This window comes from Rattus norvegicus, chromosome 18 (assembly GCF_036323735.1).
Source record: "Rattus norvegicus strain BN/NHsdMcwi chromosome 18, GRCr8, whole genome shotgun sequence".
NCBI lineage: Eukaryota > Metazoa > Chordata > Mammalia > Rodentia > Muridae > Rattus > Rattus norvegicus.
Genome location: NC_086036.1, coordinates 77680050 through 77701037, shown reverse-complemented (window position 1 = coordinate 77701037; position 20988 = coordinate 77680050).

Sequence of the window (20988 nt, the reverse complement as noted above, 5' to 3'; positions counted from 1 at the left end):
GGATGGGTCTAGGGAGTCTTCTAAGTTTCAGAAACTTCCAGAGACATGCTTATTTACTTCCTAGGTCATATAGGCCTCCATCTTTCTAGGAAGACATGATATTCAATTCGGAGAAGTTACCTTTCTCCTTTCCCCCACACTGCTCAGTGGTAGGATGTCGTAGAGATGGGTTTTCTGGGGATGGTGGGACACTCCATCTGTTCATTGCTCATGTAACTCACCACACAAGTGCAAGGGATTCGATGGATGTGATGGGTGATTGACAAAGTTCAACACTCTTTGGTATTGACAACCCTACCAAGGGACTTAGGCCATTGGAACTCAGAAAATCCAGCGTAAACCCCTGTGTAGTTTTTGTGGAAGCCTGGATGCGTTCTTTTTTAGTCTGTCTATGATCAAGTATCCATCACACGTCTATCATCTACTTTTGTTTGATTGTACAATCTGTCTCTGCTATCTGCTGGCCAGCCACATCCTACCCATACTGTTGGTATAAAACAACAAGTCTGAAATAAGAAGTCAGTTTAGCCTGAGCCAAAGTGTAAATGACCAAAGGAATCAGGATTGTGTGCTCTCCTAGGTAGCTTCAGATGTTGATTGATGGAGACCAGAATTAACCACAGAAATCTCACTTGGAGGTGGAAGGAATACTTAGTAAGGCTGGTCTGGGGGTTATGTGGTATAGTTTTTACTACTACTACTACTACTACTACCACTACTACTACTACTGTCATCAATAGTATTATCATTATTAACTGGTATAGGAAGGGCCACCTTATAGAAGAAGGGGAGAGAGATGGTATAGGGGGCTTATGTCTGGGAAACCAGGAAAGGGAATAACATTTGAAATGTAAATAAAAAATCTAATAAAAAAGAATGTGGGTACCCTTGCTTATGGGGTATAGATATTCAGAAAAAAAATTCTATAACATTCAGTATCTGTTTCTCAAAAAATAATAAATAGTTCCAAAACAAACAAACAAACAAACAAACAAACAAACCAAAACAAAAAACCAAAAGGAAGGGCCAGTCTACTGTAGTCACTGTCACCTCTCAGCCAATGGTCCTGGGTTATATAAGACAACTAGCTGAGTACAAGTTGGAGAGAGTGTGTCAAGAAGGAGCTTTCTTAGGGGCTGGGGATTTAGCACAGTGGTAGAGCGCTTGCCTAGCAAGCGCAAGGCCCTGGGTTCGGTCCCCAGCTCCGGAAAAAAAGAAAAGGAAAAAAAAAAAAAAGAAGGAGCGTTCTTCCATGGTTTCTGCTTCATCTCCTACCTGGGTCTTGTTCTGACTTCTGTCAAGGATCAACTGTGATCTGGAAGTGTAAGCAAAAGAAAAATAAATCATTCTCACCTCAGTTCTTCTTGGTCACAGTGTTCATCCCAGCAACAGGAAGCAAACTAGAAGGTGCGTCTAAAGATAAATTAGAATCTAGGGAGATCAGAGCAACGGCTGTGATGTTGACAGAGTTGGCCACCAAACAGAGGTGGCTGGGCCAATGTCATCAAAGCATAGAACAGTGACAAAGCTCCTTCTGTTCAGATCTTCTTCACGTGTAACTGCCTGTGTCTCCCTGTCCAGGAGTTCCTCAGCCACAGACCCATGAAGAGCTTTACTTCCTCCTTAAGCTGATCACATGTATAGCTCATGCATGGCCGTGGGGACAGCAAGTTAGGGGCATTCATAAAGCAAGTCCTTCCTACTCAGCATTCTCCAACCACAAATAAATTGACCAGGATACTCCATCCTGGGACAAATACATGATATTGCACCTGCTTTTCCAGAGTGCCGTCTCACATGTGCTGGTACCAAGCAAAGAAGATGCTGAATGTGAGATTCACTTCATGAGAGACCCATAGAAATTAGCCGTCCTTTTAAATAATTAAAACCGAGTATCAAGTATAAGCTACCTAAAGTCATTCAATTCCAGGAAGATCAAAGACGTACGTGTACTTTAAGCTACAAAAGAGCAGAGAAACAAATTAGAAAACCGGGTTGACCGGTAATTCACCTGCCCGACAGCCAGGGGGAGCCATCTCACCAACTTCCAAACTTAGGTTTTCCATTTCAGAGTTTGGAAGTCTTTCTTGTTCAACACAAAAACTCTGAGATCAAAAGATTTGACAGGGTTGGCAGATTTTTGAACAAAAGAAATGTAAAAAAGTATTTGCAACATTAGAAACAACGTAGTCGTTAGAGCTGTAAACAAGTAGCCACTGGACAACCCAAGAAAACCAATGAGGGTCACGAAGCTCTCTTAACAGCAAGAGAAAAGGTGGTTCAAGAAAAAAATGAAAATCACATTTTAATGAGTGAATAATTACAAAGAAAATATACAGAAAGTTTTTATTAGGAAAAATGGGTGAACGATGACATAGATAACCTATTTATCAACATGAAAGTTGCTGTTTGCTTCAAACCTGCTATGGGCACAGAACACAGGGACATTTACATGCGGCAAATGGGGGATTCGAGTTAAGATGCATTTTGGAAGGCAATTGCCAGGTTCTATCAACATTTTTAAATCCCTGTCATTTTCAACTCATCAATTTCAATTCCACATGTATATTACACAAAACTATGCGTGTGCTTGAAAAATAGGTCAAGTGCAATTATACTCTTCGTGGTTCTCTTTTAACAAAGAGAAATAATGTTATTTGCAGCCTATTTTGCAACAAGTGAAAAGATCTGAGGTTCATAAATAGGCAAGCAATAAAATATATAGTATGTTTTCTCCATGTAACAATGTGAAGACAGTGTGCACAAGAGAAATACTTCTCCATAACACATCAGTAATTCTCTGATATGTACTTTAGATTAAATTCAAAAGCTATCTTATGGCACAATATAAAAGTAATTTAGTTGAGGTAATGCATGTGTAAATTTTGATAGTTCTGTACCTCTGAAAATGACAAAAAAAAAAAAAGCACTGTATATATCACAAAAGCCTGTTACTCTGGAGCAAAGTATAGAAATAGGTAGGGGACAAAGTGAGGGAGATGCAGGATGTAATCCCCTACCTACGTCATGATTGTACTAGGCAATTATCTTTGTGTAAAAATAAACTCAGGGACTGGGACATACACACAGGTAAAGCTCTTGTCTCTGCCTTACTGTCCTCACCGAACCTGAAGGTCACCAATGATCTCTGTGCCATACCTGTCTCTCTGCCCTCCAGTGATGGGGTTATTGGCACTGTTAGCCGCAACAGTGTTTTTAACATGGTTGCTGGAAATTCTAACTCAACTCATGGCATTATGATGGCAGAGAAACTCTCTGACCTACTGAAAGAGCCAACCCGGTAGGGTAAGGGCGTCAGGGGAGGCCCAGGGATACTTCACAGAGATTCCTGAATTTAAAAAAAAGTACTTGACTTCTACACACTTTCAGGAGGAGCAGGATGTTTGTTACCATGTGATGCAGTCTGGTATAGCCTACGTGACAAAAAGCATGAAAGGGTCAAGTTCTGGGGAAGGTTAAGAGGGAGGGGAAGGGGGGAGGGGAGGGGGAGGGAAAGGGAGAGGAAGGAGGAGGAGGTGAGGGAGAAAGAGAGTTAAGGGAAAGGGGAGGGGGAGAGAGGAAGAGAGAGACAGACACAGACACGGGGGTGGGGTGGGGAGAAAGATGCCATGGACAGGGTGTGATCTCATCTTTTTATTATTTTGGTTCTTGTGATCTTGCCTCTTTGTTTTGTGCATTTGGTGTTTTGACTATTACGTGACAGGAGGAATTTTTTTTGGTCCAATGTATTTAGAGTTCTCTAGGCTTCTTGTATGTTCACGGGCATCTCTTTCTTTAGGTTAGAGAAGTTTTCTTCTATAATTTTGTCGATGATATTTACTGATCCTTTAAGTTGTTAATCTTCATTCTCTTCTATACCTATTATCCTTGGGTTTGGTCTTCTCATTGTGTCCTGGATTTCTTGGATGTTTTGGGTTAGGAGCTTTTTGCATTTTGCATTTTCTCTGACTATTGTGTCAATGTTTTCTATGGTATCTTCTGCACCTAAGATTCTCTCTTCAATCTCTTCTATTCTGTTGGTGATGCTTGTGTCTATGACTCCTGATCGCTTCCCTAGGTTTTCTATCTCCAGGGTTGTCTCTCTTTGTGATGATGATAGAGGACTTTAAGAAGGACATAAATAACTCCCTTAAAGAAATACAGGGCAACACAGGTAAACAGGTAGAAGCGCTTAAAGAGGAAACACAAAAATCCCTTTAAAAATTACAGGAAAACACAACCAAACAGGGGAAGGAATTGAACAAAACCATCCAGGATCTAAAAATGGAAATAGAAACAATGAAGAAATCACAAAGGGAGACAACCCTGGAGTAATGTTGTCTTCTAAGTAACCAGTTACTTGAGGGATTGGTCTGTGGTCTAGCAACCAGGTTGCCATCCAGTAGCCTAGGTGCATGCCCCCCAACATAGAGCTCTGAGCTACACCGACTCTGACTTCAAATCTTGTGTTCTAGATCCCAGGAAGGTGTATCCATCAGAAGAGAGAAGAGAGAACAGACCATGTTTTGTGCTGGGTTAGCTGTGAGCTGCTTCGTTTTCTAGCCAAACCATGTAATCCTGGGGCTTAGTGGATGCCTGTCCTCTTGTTCTCTTGTAACTGAATCCGAATTGGACTCTCCCAGAGCTCAATCCAAGGGGAAAGTGGTGGCCACAATGTGCGTTTGAAATAAAGACAAATTGGGACTATTGCTCTGATTGTAGATATTTAAACCAGAAAGCCTTAGACAGTGGTTAAAAGGTTACATCACAGCACCCCAGCTGCTCTGTCCTCAAGGATTTAGGCACCCAACCAGGGACCAGCCTGACTCACAAAGATGATGCATGATGCTTCAGGCTCTGAATTCAAAGCATTTTGATCTCAGAAGTCCCCCATGCCTGGAGACTGGCCCATTCTCACCTCAGCTTACCCAGGAACCAGCTAGGTCCATTATACTAAGATGCTGTAGGGAGGATCTGAGGAGTCCCCACAGACAAATGGCCTTATCCAGAGCCGATGGGAGTCATCTACAGAAATAGACTTCCTGAGCTGCTTCCACGAGCGGCCTCACTGCACTGAGCTTCAGCCCCACATCAGCATGCTGAGCTGCACTGTCCCCGCTGAGGGAAATAGACTTGTCTAAAATTGTCTTCTAGAACAATCCATCGCTACGGAGACCTATAACAATTTTAAAGGAGGAAAGGTACCATTAGCACACAAAAGATAATCATTTGGGAAAATGACATTGTAATTTGAAATTGTTTTATTAACGTAGAGGGTTAGGGATGTATCAGACACGAGGCTTTTAATTGGTGATCAGATATTTTGAAAATACAACCCAATACTCTACAAGAAAGCACTTTAGCTTGCTCACCGGTAAAAATAAAGCCCACTTTGATTGCATAGTAACAAGAAGAGCTCATCTTTTAAAGGGAATAATAAGCAGATAGTTTCCCAAGTGTTGAAATAATAGGCATCACGCGTAGGGAGCGAATACTGACTCATATTTTCATATGCTGCATTTAAATGTTGTCAGCAGGTGTAATTTTACATGAATAGCATGTTTTCTTTTAGAATTTATCTATTAGGGGCTTTTTAGATAATGTAGGTTTTTGCAATAAAAATGTGTCATAATGTGTGTGGGGGGGGGTGATGGCGCAGTGGATAAAATATATCAGTGGATACAATGTATCAGTGGATACAATGCATCAGTGGATACAATGTATCAGTGGATACATTGTATCAGTGGATACAATGTGTCAGTGGATACAATGTATGCTACCTAAGCATGAGACTGAATGAGAATCTCCCAGACTGATGTAAGCAAAAGCCAGATGTGGTGCTGTGAACTTGTAATTCTGGCATTAGAGGCAGGGGCAGAGTGACACCATACCAGGGCCTCACCCGCCAGCCAGTCCAGCTAATTGGTAAGCTCCAGGCCAAGGAGAGTTGCTGCTCAGGTAAACAAAATAGAGAACAATAACAACAACAACAACAACAACAACAACAACAACACACACACACACACACAGAGAGAGACAGACACACACACAGAGAGAGAGAGAGAGAGAGAGAGAGAGAGAGAGAGAGAGAGAGAGACTTGATGCCCACCTCTGGACTCCTGGGCGCATGCATGGGTGCATGTACTAACATAAATGAACAAGTACACGCTTAGATTTCATGATTGGTCAGGGATACAGCTCAGTACTGGGATGTTTACCTAGCACATATAAGGACCCCTATGCCATCCTCAGTGCTACAGAAAATTGTTACTGAATTTAGTTATAAGACAAGCTTTAAGGGCTGGAAAGATGCAGAGTTGGCTCAGTGGTTAGGGCAAGCTTTAAGGGCTGGAGAGATGGCTCAGTGATTAGGAGCACTTGCAGTTCTATTAGATTTTACCAACCAGGTCAGGTTGGTAAACTATCTGTAACTCCAGCTCTAGGAGGCCTTATGCCTTCTTCTGGCTTCTGCGGGCAGGGCAGTCACATGCAGTATATACTTACAGAGAAGGGATACATATACATCCAGAAAAACAAATCTCTAAAAAATAAGACAAACTTCAGATTCCTTGACAATAGGAATATTAGTATCAAAGTCATCAGACTCTGAATCCTATTTTATCTTATTACATTTGAAAGTTTTGTGTGTAGGGAGCACTCATGTATATGCATACATACAGAGGCCAGAGGATGGCTTGAAGGAGTCAGTTCATTTTTTCTACTTTGTATGTATCAGAAATTGGATGTAGAACATCAGGCTTCTCTCTCTCTCTCTCTCTCTCTCTCTCTCTCTCTCTCTCTCTCGCTCCATATATATATATATATATATATATATATATATATGACACACATATCTATGTGTATGTATATGCAAATATACACATATATGATACATCTATAATGTATATATGTATATGGTTTAATCTTATAAAAGAAACAAATATAAAATAAATGATAGTTACTTCTATTTTACTATAGACTTAGATAATAGAGAGTTCAAAGTGTATAAACGTCAAACTGTAAACATGAAAAAGATGCCACTGTGGTTTACAGATCATTGCATTATGTCATTGGTCTACAGTATTACCTTGAGTAGCCTTGGCGATTGTCTGCTATTGGCTGTGCTGGATTATGTGCTCCTAGATTACCTGACTTCTAAGCATGTCTGTGAACAAGGCCAATCCTTCAAATGGGGAGCCTGGGGCCAGACATCAGCATCCTACCAAGCTTAGCAAGGTACTGAAGGCCAGGAGCTGAAGACGGGGAAGGGTAGAATTCCCAGATTCACCTGTCACCCCTTCCCTGCAACATGTAACTGCTTGTCACGTGCTGTAGAGTCCACTGGACTCAAGAGCCTGTGCTGGGCTTGGCCATGAGGGATGCCTTGTTTTTCTATAACATCCACTAGAGTTGGCTCAAGGAATCAGCATCGTGCTTATCGGAAGAAGACATCAGGGAGCATCCCTGTGCTAGCTAGCTAAGAAAACCACACAGGCTACATACATAATTTTTCAACTCACAGCTCAGAGCAGATGTTGCCTGGACATTGGGCTGTGAACACGAGTCGATGAAAGGCAGGATATGGGGACAGGACTTGGAGGCACGGTCCTGGGAAGAGGTCTGGAGTTCTGTGCTGCATGTGCCCGGTGTCTTGTCCAGTGCTAGCTGACTATGCTGAGCTGGCAGGAATGTCCGAGCATCTTCAGCCTGTGGCTAATGCCTCATTTGTTGCTGACCCTTGCTATCTGGTGACTTTCCCTCCTGTGCGAATGCTTGCTGATCCCTTTCTTTGGTTTTCCTCCAGACAGTATCTGGTAGGCTTCACATGGAACCTCCTATAGGCATATTGGTTCAGCCGAGCACAAGGTATCCATCAATCCATCTTCATGGGATTTTAATCCTTAATAAGGTGGGAAGGGGGTTTTTGAACCCAAAGCATCTTATTTTTTTTTTCGGAGCTGGGGATCGAACCCAGGGCCTTGCGCTTGCTAGGCAAGCGCTCTACCACTGAGCCAAATCCCCAACCCCCCCCCCCCAAAGCATCTTAAACAATGGCTCTTGGAAGCTACATGCTCCTTGTTAAGATTAAGAATTGTAATTTGTACCCTACTTATATTTAAATATTTGTTTGCTAATAGTTCCCACACAGCAAAGATTTACAAATAAATGTATGTCCTTTACTCTCTCTACCTGAGAGATCTATCTATGGGCCTGAGAATTCAGTACACATCTAATCTCCACAATTAAGATGTTAAAAGTGGGTGAGGGTGGGAGGGTGACAGGTTAAAGCAGGTAGAACCTCAGTCTTCCTGGGGGGTCTACAGTGTGAAAGGTGAACTGAAGGATAAAGGCTTGGGTTGCTACCAAATGACCAGAGATGGGATGCACCAGCAGAAGGGGCATCTCAACCATGGCTCACAATAGCCAAGGCTAAGTGACTTGTCCCCCACTAAAAGACTGTAACTGGCAAGCATCTTTTTAATCTCTTTGGTGTTGCATAAACTTCCCCTGATCATTAATCTTCCTTGTCAGCTTGACCCATCTGGGAAGAAAGAATTTCATTCGAGGAATTGTCTCGGTCAGATTGATGTGTGGTCATTTCTGTGGGGCATCTTCTTATTGCTAAGTGACGTAGGAGGGCCCGCCTTCCATTGGGTGGTTCCATCCCTGGACAGGTGGTCCTGAGTCATCTGAGAAAAGTAGCCAAGCAAGCCAAGGGAAGCAAGCCAGTAAGCAGCATTTTCCCATGGTCTCTGCTTCAGCTCCTGCTTTGAGTTCCTTCCCTGGCCTCCTCCTCTGATGGACTGTGTGATCTGTAAGTTGAAACAGCCCCTTTTCTTTGAAAGACTCTCAGAGAGAATCTTCCCTCAGGAGGGAGATCCTCAAGCCCCAATGACCAGTCCGAGTCCACAGGCTGCAATGTGCAAGAGGATTTTTATTGATCAGGAAACACAGGTATCTGTGGGCGTCCCAGTCAATTCGGAAGACTGGCGCGCCTAGCAGAACCAGGGTAGGCTTTTTATAGTATTTTGGGGAGCAGAAGCAGGCTTACAGAAGCAGATGCATGGTTACAGGGATGTGATTGGTGGAATAAATGAAACGTACATGTACATTACCTATTTTGGCTATAATCATAACAATGAGTTAGCAAAAAGTACATGGTGGTCGGGTCTCCCGGGGGGTCAGGGACTGTTTCTTTTTCCCTGCCAGGTGGCCCATGGAGCAATGCCCATATTTTAGTCTAGTTTCTGCATTTTGTTTTCTTTTCGGGGCTATTTTGTCTCAATGCTGGGTCAGCTTGTCCCACAAAGCTTGGGACTCATATGAACTTCTTGAACTTTCTCATAAGGCTTATTTTAGTTTCAGGCCTGTGTATTAAAATTCATCTGTCATTTCTATGGTTGAGGGCCTAGGGATAGGCTTGTATAATCCCTTTTCTGGAAGGGGGTCTTTCATCTTGACAAGTTGTCTCTTGTACGGTGTTTATTGGAGCAACAGAAAGCCAACAGGAGCATTCTCTTAAGACATCTTGAGGGTTTTATTTTGTGTGTTTTCCTCATTTGTGACTGGGTTGTTTGGTTCGGGAACATAAATGCTGTAAGCAAAAAGGTCTGACATAATGCCCAAAGTCCAGACACACTTGGTTGTGGTCTATGTTGTGAGTAAGTTGACCACAAAAGTTCTGTCAACCTACTCAGAATGCCGACGTTTCAGTAAACCACCGACACCAGCAGCTCCCTGAGAAGCTGGCTACCTGTGGAATCTGATGGCTTTCTTTGCATTTAAGCAACAGCTTCCTCTGTGAGGCAGAAAACCAAGGCACTGCATGTGTTTTTGAGGAGTTATTCATGTCTACAAATCAGTTCCTGGGTGGACACCAGCATTCAGTTCCGGGTGGATATCGGTTTCTGGGCAGACATCAGCATTGTAAAGCCACCACCCCAGATGTAATTTCCTAGTTTTCTTCAAGATTATTGGGATCTGAAATGTTCTTGTGTATTTTCTCATACAGTTTTCTTGCAGCAGGAAGAAGGACTCTAGCAACATCCAGGGAACAATGGTCAATGATCAGGGCTTGCAATCCTGGAAGATGTGAATGAATGTTTTTGTGACTGTGAAATCTTTCATCTTGTGCTGGTGGGGGTGGGGGGATGAGGACCATGCTATGCCATGCATGTAGAAGTCAGAGGACGATGCTAGGTGTTGATCCCCACCTTCTACTTGGCTGGAGATGAGGTCTTCATGTTCATTGCTGCACATGATAGACTAGCTGGCATGAAGCTTTCAGGAATTCTTTTGCCCTGGTATCTCCTATTCCTACGGCCTGTAGTCTGTCCACTTGGCTTGATGTGGGTTCTGGGTTCGGAACTCAGGTCACTAGGCTTGGGAGATAATTGCTACCCATTGGGCAATCTCTGCTGCCTGAATCAGACAATGTTAGCCATGGTTGTATAACACCGGTCACCCCACTGGTGTGAACAAATGGAAGCTTCCATGGAGGAGCATGCTTACTGGACATCATGATTTCTTTAATTATTTGTCATCGTTCAAAGAAAGAAATAGCAACAGTTATTGATTATGTAAGTGAAAGCACTGTTCGATTTAATTTTTCCAAAGACAAGCCTCTGTCGTTGCTAAGACACTCGTTCTTAGATGGTGTTCACTAGACCTCAAAAAAGCCCAAGAAAGTCTGTGTTTTAACCATCTTATTGGAGGCCAGCAGCACAGAGGCTATGTCATTAGAAACTGGCAGGCTCCTGTCCACAACTCTCACTTTGCTCTGATGTTTATGTCACCTGCTTTTTTTTGCTTTGCAGAGTCCAGTGAGGCCCCAACAATGTGGGTCCTGCATGTCCTGGGACTCTGTGTGAGCTGCTCACCACCATCTGCTTCAAGTGTTTCCTTTGTTCTGAAGGGGACTCATCCTGGAAGCTAAGCTCTCCACCCCGACTTGTTCTCCATCTCCACTGATGTGTGCTTGGATGGGGAATGCCAACATGTTTGCTTCTGCACATCCGCTGGAATACAGCATGACTCTAGCTTGGTTGTCTTGGACTTCTTTCAAGCTGACTAAGCCAAGCTATCTAAACCACCCTTCTTCTGTCTCCACCATGGAGCTAAGAATGGCTTGGTGCTCTTTTAGGGGCACTCACCCCATCTCACCTCCAATGGCTTTCTATTAACACTGTTTTTCTGTGAACTAGGTTAGCCCTTGCAACTTGGATGCCAGCTCTCCTGGCTGTTTTGTAGTTATCTTTCTAGCTTGCAGAGGTCAAGCCCATAGTGGAGAAGTATACCAAGGCGGATTTACCAGAGACAGAAGTGGAGATGGAGGCCACACATTGTCACTCAAGCTACTTTTTATACTGCTCCAGGTCCCTCTTCAGTTGGTCATCCACAGAGGTCTAACTCACAGGGTGATGTACGCTTATGCCATTGAGAAAACAGCTGAAGGAGGCCTATGAGAAGAAAGAACCAGTATCTTAAAAATGTCTCAATGCATATGTAGCAGAGGATGACCTGTTGGCCATCAATGGGAGGAGAGGCCTTGGTCCTGTGAAGGCTCGATGTCCCAGTGTAGGGGAATGCCAGGGCGACAAGGTGGGAGGAAGGGGGTTGGGGAGCACCCTCATAGAAGCAGGGGGAGGGAGATGGGATAGGGGGTTCTGGAGGGGAAACCAGAAATGGAAATAAAGAAATATCCAATAAAAGAAAAATAGTCTCAACACTGCCCTGATTATGCCTGGATCTGGAATGTTGAATGAGTCCCATTTAGATTAAATTTTAGCCAGTGGGAGCACTTAACAGAGAAGGAAGAAGCAGGACTTTATCATATGACAGAGCATGACCTGAGAATGGCTGTGGTTACTCAGCCATGCTAGACCTGTGATCTCACAGATAGGCTGGGAGAGCTTGTCTCCTGCAGTCTGCTGTGGGGGTAGAATCTTATATGGGGCCTCTTAGGGGGGTTGCCTTTCTGGATTACCAGTTTACACAGGATACTGAATGAGAAGCCCAAAGCTCCTACACAACCAGACAACTAGCTTTTGATCACAGAGGTTACTGAGGGCCCCTGAGATGCCCAAATGGTACGTTTGTTTGGGTAAGTATTTGGAGGAGGAAGGCAGGGTGTTGGAATATATTGGATTTGTTTTGTAATGTTCTCAGTGCTTCGAATGTAACCTGGGCCCTTGCATGTTCAGGTGAGTGTTTTACTGTCAAGCCAGATTCCCAATCCCTGGGTTCATTGATTTTTTTTTCCTTGACATTCTCAGAAGCACTGTAATCCTCTGTCTTTATACATTACAAAATAGTAGATAGTCATTATAACTAATTAAGCCATAGGTGGAAACTCTAGAAAGTAGCATTCTGGGTGACTGCTTTTGTTACAGAGAATGCCAGTTAAATCTCTTCTGGTTATGTTTCTACAAAGTAGATCTTGGAAACCATTTCTATATATTTTCCTAGTGTCCATATCACATTTGTAAAGGGAGACTTAGTGTCCCCTCCTGGGACAGTAGTTTGCTCAGCAGCAGACACGAAGGGAGAAAAGTCCACGGTGGAAACCGTGAGTTGCGCATGTATGTTACAGTGAGATCAGAGAACAGGATAAAGGAAGATTAAGGTTAAGCTTTTAAGGAGTGAGAAGAAAGAAAGGGCATGGAGCTGGGTAAGTGGGGAGGTGGGGAAGATCTAGGAGGAACTGGGGAAGCATGATCGGAATATCCAGTATGGAAAACAATCTTTTTCAGTAAACAAAGAACAGTTAACCCAGCGGTGCCTGGAGAGATGGCTCAGAGGTTGCAGAGAACTTGCTTCTGGTTCCTAGCACCCACTGATGGCTCATGCTGTCTGTACCTTCAGCTCCAGGGGATGCAACACCCTCTTCTGATCTCAGCCACACTCAGGCATGCACAGGATGCACATGCTTACATGCATTCAAACACTCAAACACAAATAAAATCTGAAAGACAAGAGTCGACGCAACAAAGTCTAGAACCCTGAGGAAGAAGAGTATGAGGTCTTAGAGTTGGCCGTATCATAATGAACTCTGAAAGATGAGAGGAGAGATAAGACTCTAGCTAAGGACCTTAAGCCGGCGGCCCCATTGATCGTCAAGACTCCTGAAGAACATATATAGGGCGTACACCCTTGCTTCTGATGTAGCTAATTGTGATGGACTTCATTGTAAGTAAGGATGACTTCTGACAAGAAGTTTCTGCCTAGACTACTCCAGACCACCCAATCAACAAGGAGCTAAGAATGAGGTAACCAAGAAAGGCTACAGCTTTGTCTTAGTGCTTGTAATAGAGCCAGCTTTCCACAGTGGTAAAGCTGTGAGCCAGCCATGTAAACTTGAGAAAAGTGGGAATATAGTCTAATCAATACCCAGCAAGACACCTGCAAGGTCAGAGATTTGTAATGCTGGCCAGATCGAGCAGACAGTCAAGACTAACAAAGTTCAAGTCAGAGAAGGACAGGGGAGGCTTCAACCAGCCTTCAATAGGCTGGCAGCCCATGGACAACAGAATCATTTCTGTAGTGTGAAGAAGTTGACATTGGTAGAACATGTGAGATCTTTAGATGAAGGGTTTTACACAACTGGGCTATGAAATGTCTGGCCACCTCACTATGGTATCCAAAGGGGAGTAGCTTCAGGATTCCCACAGATACCAGAACCTTAAGATGTTTGAGCCCCTTAGCTAAAGCGGTGTAGCATTTGCATATGATCTACACAGGGCACACATCTCCCAGAGACTTTGAATCATTGCAGGAACACACACTTTGCCCCCAAGGGGCACACACTCTCATACAGCTGTGCACAAACCATATCCTTGTCTCATCTTTATTCCTAATCCACCTCACAGGAATAACATCTCTGATATCATTCATTTCACTGTGGTGCCGGACATATCCTACGTGTTCGTAACAGAACAAGTCAGTGGCCTCATCTCCATTGGCTGTGCTCTAAGGCTATGTTAAGAAGAATGGAGTGTTGGGGCAATAAGTGGAGCGCTGAGGCATACTCACCTGCACATGAGCTTTGCTGAGGATGGAGCTTTTAGGGGGACAAGCCTGATGGCTCCTGGGAATGACAGCCAGAAGAAACAAGAGAGGAACTGACCATTGAGACAGGCCCTTACCTCTTACAACTTACAGCACCATCGTCAAGCTCCTGCCTGCTTAGAGTAAGCCAGGGCCCTCCCCAGGTGAGATAAGAGGTGGCCGTTGCTGTTTCTGGGTCTTCAAGATTCTCTTCCAACACTTGAGACACAACTCCATGCAGAACACAGGCAGAACTACACGCATTTCCTCAACTTCCAAGAATTTAAATTTGCGTAATGTCTTTAAGGAGACAAGTTCAATGTATGAGGCCTTCAGAGCCACAGGCAATCTTCAAAGTACAAGAGTCTCCACTTCCTTCAAGTGACAGATATCATACTTCATTACTCAAAACAAAACGAAACAAAACAAAGCACACCTAATCCCAGTGTGCTTATGAATTTCCCTTATTCATTCCTCTTTGTGTTCCTAGAAAATAGCAGGAGGGGCTTAGCAGCAACAAAGCTTCCCTTCTTCAGATTACTGCTGGAAGACGTCCATGCCTTGTAGAGGTTTTCACAAAAAAAGTAAATGTACTTGGAGATGCCACGTTAAGTGAATTACCTTGGTCTCAGAATGACCAAGAACACAGTGTGTGTCTTTTCTCATTGTGACCTCTCTATGTCCTAGACTTTATAGATTATGCAATCCTATGGGTACAAAATTAAAGTCGACACAAAACTATCTAGAGAAATAAGGGGACTAATGATACAGGAGAGGGGTGGGGGTGGGGCTTAGAACATGGGGACGTCTGCACAAGGTACATTATATGCTTACATTAGAATGTCCTTTATGTACCAAAGGATAATAACAATTCTAAGAACATTTTAATTATGTGTGTGTGTGTGTGTGTGTGTGTGTGTGTGTGTAGTGTGTAGCATGCACACAAGCTACTCATGTGTGGGTGCCCTTGGAGAGTAGAAGAGGGCTTTATAACTCACAGGAAATGAAATTATAGGCTGCCGGGCTGCATGGGACACGATGCTGGGCACCAAACTTGGGTCCCCTGGAATAATAACGAGTGCTCTTAATCACTGAGACATCATTTCAGCTCCTTATGTAATAAACTTCCAAAATGATTTAAAACTCTAAGTCATTCTGTGATATCTATTAATCCTAAATATTGGCAACAAATTGCTTGCCAATTGTTGAGATCCGCCTGGGGATCAGCACGTTTATGATATGATTGTATTTAAGCTCTTTTCAATTCTTTTAAAAATCAATCAAGTCTTAGAAGTCATCAGCATAAGTCAACCATTTCAGTTTTGCCCACAAGTGACACTTTGGGCCTTCAGGAAATCTTCATGCTGAGCACAAATTTGTACACAGTCAATATTTTTCTGGTGACAAGTGGAGAAGAAAGGAAACAGGTCACTGGAACCATGGTGGGTGTGATTGGGAGAACAGCCAGTAATTTAGCTGAGCATTTCCCACGTCCTTCTTGGATTGCTCTGTCTGCCCTTCTGTAGGCATTCCAGTGTGAGCAGATACACTTTTTGTGTATGTACACAATTGAAAACAGTATCGCTTTCCTGCAGCTAAACCATCTATGTATGACATCAGAGGGCAGACGCAGGGAAGGTAGGGACCTCAGTGTTCTTACAGCTGTTTCCACAGCTTCTCAAGAAGGAAGCATAGGACCACGGGCTCCATATCACAGCCATCTCATGGCATAGTTCCCCTTCTCCTAACGATGTCCCTAAAGATATGGGTCCCTTGGCACCCTGTCTCCAAGACAATGAGTGACCAGGTTGAGGCTGCCCTCATGCTGAAGAATTGTCTCAGAGTTGTGTGCGATAACCCCAGTGCAGGACATCCTGTCGATCACAGGGTTGTACATAGTTAATTAAGAGGAGAAGCCACATTTGTGCTGATGGACAGCAGTCCCTGGGTACCTGGCTGCATGGACAAGATACATTTAAAATGGCCGCTTGAGAACTCTGAGTGGCTGGAATTTTCATGGGGTTGTTTTTCTTGAATCCTCGTAAAGTCTCCGCTTTTCCATCTGTCTCAGAACTGAACATGCATTGAGAATACAGGATTCTGGGCTGCTGGTACCTCATCACCCCAAAACCTGGAGAGTGCAGTGGAGGATGCCTATAAAAGGAGCTTCCGCCAGTGTTTCTGAAGTAACAAACACAAGAAAAATAGATGGAGTTGGAAATGGTTTTTAACCTTTATTCTTGCATAAATCAAGAGGCTCATCTTTCAATCCATTGCTATAGAATTCAATTAAAGGTCAGATTTGTAATGGGGATCCTAATTATTAATGTGTTGCCATTTCAATTATTAATAAGTTGAAATATTTGCATAATGGATAAAGAAAATGCCAAAGAACAACTTTGGTAGCCTCTGAGGGGCCTTCCAGTGTTTTATCAGTGTCCCTTACATGAGATCAGGGGTTAGGTTTTAAACAGACACACCTTGAGTAAGGAAGGTAGAGAGAGTTATAGCAATGGTTGGTCAGGCAAACGTGCTGGTCACATGATGCTCACTGTGGGTCTGAAATGCTCTCTCAAAGTGATCTCTATGAGATCCTCAAAGAAAGCAATAGTAATCTTTTCATGGGGATGTTCATCTTTGTATATATGTATATGCAAGTACACACACACACACACACACACACACACACACACACACACTTAGAAGCCTCAGGCTGACATCAGATTTCTCATTTAATTTCTCCCACCTTAGATGCAAGGCAATGCTTCTCACTGAATCTAGAGTTTAAACTGGCTGAATTTCCTAGATGGGCATTAAGTCCCAGGGCTCCTCCAGATGACCTGCCCAGCACTGAGATTATCAATGTACACCGCCACTCTTGGATATCATGTTCTTGGGGTGGATCTTAGTTAGGTCCTCCTGGTCGTTTGGCCTTAAACTTGGACATTTCTTGAATAACCTTTGCGGTAAGTCAGTGGAGAACGGCCATAGCCAGTGTTCACTCCACGGAAGCTGTAGGCCTGGCATTGTGCCCTCTGCTCAGACAGAACGGAATCCACTGCAGGGTTTACGCATAGACGAAAGCCAGCCAGATGTTGGCATCCTACCTGTGCGCTGTGGGAAGACCCTCCACTTGAACTTCCAGACCCCCGACGTTTTTGCTGTGGGGATAAGAAACAAAGTTGCCAGAGAGGGAGGCAGATGGCTTCCTTTAACTGTTTAATTTTGGTGGCTGAACCTGGGCTTCCTAGACATTAGGCAAACACTCTGCCACTGAACTACGCCTCTAGCCGAGGACAGTGAGCAGCTTAATGAAATAGTTAACTATGAGAGGGAGGAGACCGCAGTTCTGATCCCATGCCAGCTCTCCCCACCCTGTTTGCTCTCCTCCTCAGGTGATTTCGTGACAAAATACAAATCTTCCTTTACATCAGAACTGCTATTTTTCATAAATCCGTTTTCCGTCTGATTTACCCAATTATTACTTATACGAACCCGCAAAAGGTATTTCCCTCCACAGTCTGTCGACCCCCACTTTAAAAGATCAGAGGGAGCAAGAATCTTGAGCCCTAAAGAAATCATTTATCTGGAGGCGTTCGAGGGGGACTGGTCTCACTGACCACGCTGAACTTTTCAATAGCTAATGTGATATTTATTAGAGTTCGCTTTAACCAATGTTAGTAATTATAAGAGACACAAAATTCACTATTAATTAGTTCTTCCTGAATTATTTAGGCCTGGATCTTTACGGGACAGCCAGGCTCCAGCCTGCTGTGCAGAGGTGGTGTGGATTCTCTTTCCATGTACGTGTTCAGCCCAGTTTCCTCTTGTTGAGCAGAAAACCATTATTGTTGACTACATTTTAGATTGAAGATATTACGTTCTTCTGGAGTTCATCTTAGAGTGGGTGCTAATTTTGAAAGGCGGAGCTATAATTTCAGTTTCTTAAAGGAGGGAATGTTATGTCCTTAAGGAAAAAACAAACAAACAAACAAACAAACAAACAAAAAAAAACAAAAACCCGATAATCTAAAAAGTTCCCAGTTTAAAACACCTTGCATCTCCTCATGAACACTGAGCATGCGTGGGTCAGGAAAGACCGCCCGCCTGACAAGTCCTGCCTTTCAGAACACCACCTTACCCACAATGCACGGTGACCTGCTACATACAGTTTTACAAGTCATTTGACTCCTTATAACAAATAGCATAGTCGGGGTTGGGGATTTAGCTCAGTGGTAGGGCGCTTGCCTAGGAAGTGCAAGGCCCTGGGTTCAGTCCCCAGCTCCGGAAAAAAGAAAAAACAAAAAACAAAAAACAAAAAAAACAAAAACAAAAACAAAAAACAAATAGCATAGTCTAATGGATGTCACAGAGGTGACAGCGTTGTCATAGGGATAACCCAGCAGGAGTTAGGTGACTATGCCGTGATTTTTAGAGCAATAGCAATCTTTCTTTAGAAATTAGTTTGGTCCCTACACTGTATTATGCCTCTGTCCACCTGCTAACTAAAAGAGCTCCCCGAGTTTATTTAAATAGAACCGTAAATGCGGATGGCACTTAGACCCTTGTAGGAAGTGGAGAAAGCCTTCGGTAAGGTAAAGACCTGAGTGAATGTGTGTCATTTACACAGGCACAGCCTTTGCAAGGACCAAGGCCTGGGCCTCATGGGAAACTGGCAAAGCCTTTCCTAACAGGCTTGAAACCGTTAAAGTCTTCTTCCTTCTTCCTGCAGACCTCCTACTAGCTAACCTCCTGCTAACTAGCTATGTGCTTACATAGTAAACACTGAGACTGCCCATGGGTGTGCTACATCAGAGCACACAGCCCACCACACACCAGCTCTTCTCTCACATGCTTCCGTGTGTCTGTCATTTGCTCGCTTGCCTGGCAAACTCTGGTTTCCAGGCCCAAGTCGAGGCAGACATTTTTACACTGGAAAGCTTCAGTGGGTTGACTGAGCATGCGCACTGTGGCCCTTCCGCCGGCGAGTTAGTCCAGGATGCTGGTGTGTTTTTAGGAAAGTGTTCTTTCCTGCTGTGTTTAGTATTCCTCAGAACACTGAACACCATTGCCTGCCATGTCTTTCCTCATTAACTCTGCAGTTGCTGGTACCTAGACACTTCCATGATGTAAAAATACTGCACGTCTTTCTTTCAGGCTACCGGAAAGGATTAGGAACAGTGGAAGCATCCGGTGACCTAAAGCAGCTGTGCTTCGCTAGTGATACTGTTGCTAAGGTGAACCTGCTTGTTGTCGCAAGTCACACAGAGGCATTCTGTTCTGAAGCTCCAGGACAGTGCCCTGCCCCCACCTCCCGCCCCCAGCCTCTGATTTCTGTAATGAGCCCTCCACCTTTTATGGGTCATTTCCATCTGCTCTACTTGCTTTCCGACTCACAATAAAAAGTGGGAGACAGAGCTGGTGTAATGCAGCTCGCTAGAAGGCAAACACGCCATTAGCCCACAGAAGTGCTGCACGAAGCCACTCAAGAGATTGGGTTCTGCGGTTAGTGTCACCACAGACCACAGCTGTCCTCACACACCAAGGTCTGCAGAGAGGTCAAGGTCAGGGTAGGAAGCACCAGGTGAGGAAGGAGGGAGGAGAGAGGGACTTCTCTGCAGAGCCTGCACCTAGGAAGCAGCTCTTATGGGACTCACCTGCAGCTTATAAACTCAGTCTGCTCAGCTTTGCCAGGGGAAGATTACAAGATGAGGCACTCTTTGGTTAGTGGTTTAGTCCCTACAACCAAAGAATACTCATGGACACATCCATGGCTCCAGCCGCATATGTAGCAGAAAATGGCCTTGTTGGGCACCAGTGGGAGAGGAAGCCCTTGGTCCTGTGAAGGTGCGATGCCCCAGTGTTGGGGAGGTCCGGAGGCGGGAGTGGGTGGGTGGGTGGGTGGGTGGGGGAGGGAGCACCCTCATAGAAGCGGGGGGAGGGGAGGTGGGATAGGGGGGTTTCCGAAGGGGAAACCAGGAAAGGGGATAATATTTGAAACGTAAATAAATAAAATATCCGATTTCAAAGAAATTTAAATAGTAAAAAAATAAAAAATAAAAAAACAAAGATGAGGCTGAAACTGAAAACCAGATACGTGGCTTTTCCGTTCACAGACAGCTTTACCAATTACGTGTTTGACTTTAATAGGTTCACTTCAAATTTAAACCACATTTGCAGAAAGGAAGAAACAAAAGAGACTCGATAATGCTCACAACGTCCCATCCACTCTGAGAGCAGCAGAAAGGTGACTCTTAGCCGAGGGTCTGCAGGATGATATTAAGACACCAAATCCGATTTGTTTCATAATCCAGGGCCACCTGTTACTGTTTAGTTACTGTTTACCTTCTTTACACCGGGTTGTTCTAAAACCCCTCCCTCTGCCTTCCTGCCTGCTCTACTCCTTCCTCGCTTCCTGCCTGCCTCTCTCCCTCCCCTTCCTCCCTCCCTCCCTCTCCTTCCTTCCTTCCCTCTCTCTCTCCCTCTCTCCCTTTCCTTTCCTTCCTCCTCCCTTTCCTTCTGTCTCCTGCTCCTAACCCTCCTTCCCTCCTTCCCTCTCTCTCTGCTTCTCTTCCTCTAGTTTCTTCGCATACTTCCTCCGTTCCCTCTCTCTCCTTCTGTCCTCACATCTCACTATCTTCTCCATCCATGTTCGCTCCTCTTGGCTCTGCCTTCATGTTGTCTTATAAAAAAAAATTTAAAACATCCGTGAGAGAAGCCCAAGAAGACACAGGACTCAAAACTCAAAGGCTCACCCTCATTTCCAGATGGCGCCCTTTCTCTTGTAGCTGAAGATCCAGGAGTCCTGCCTCCCTGATAACGGCAGGCTCCAGCGGCATGGCTCTCAGTCGCTGTCTGGTGAAGATTTAGCTGAGGAGAAATCACAACGGAGAACTGGAATGCTTACTTTAGTGCAATCTCGGGAGAAAATTTCTGACAGGA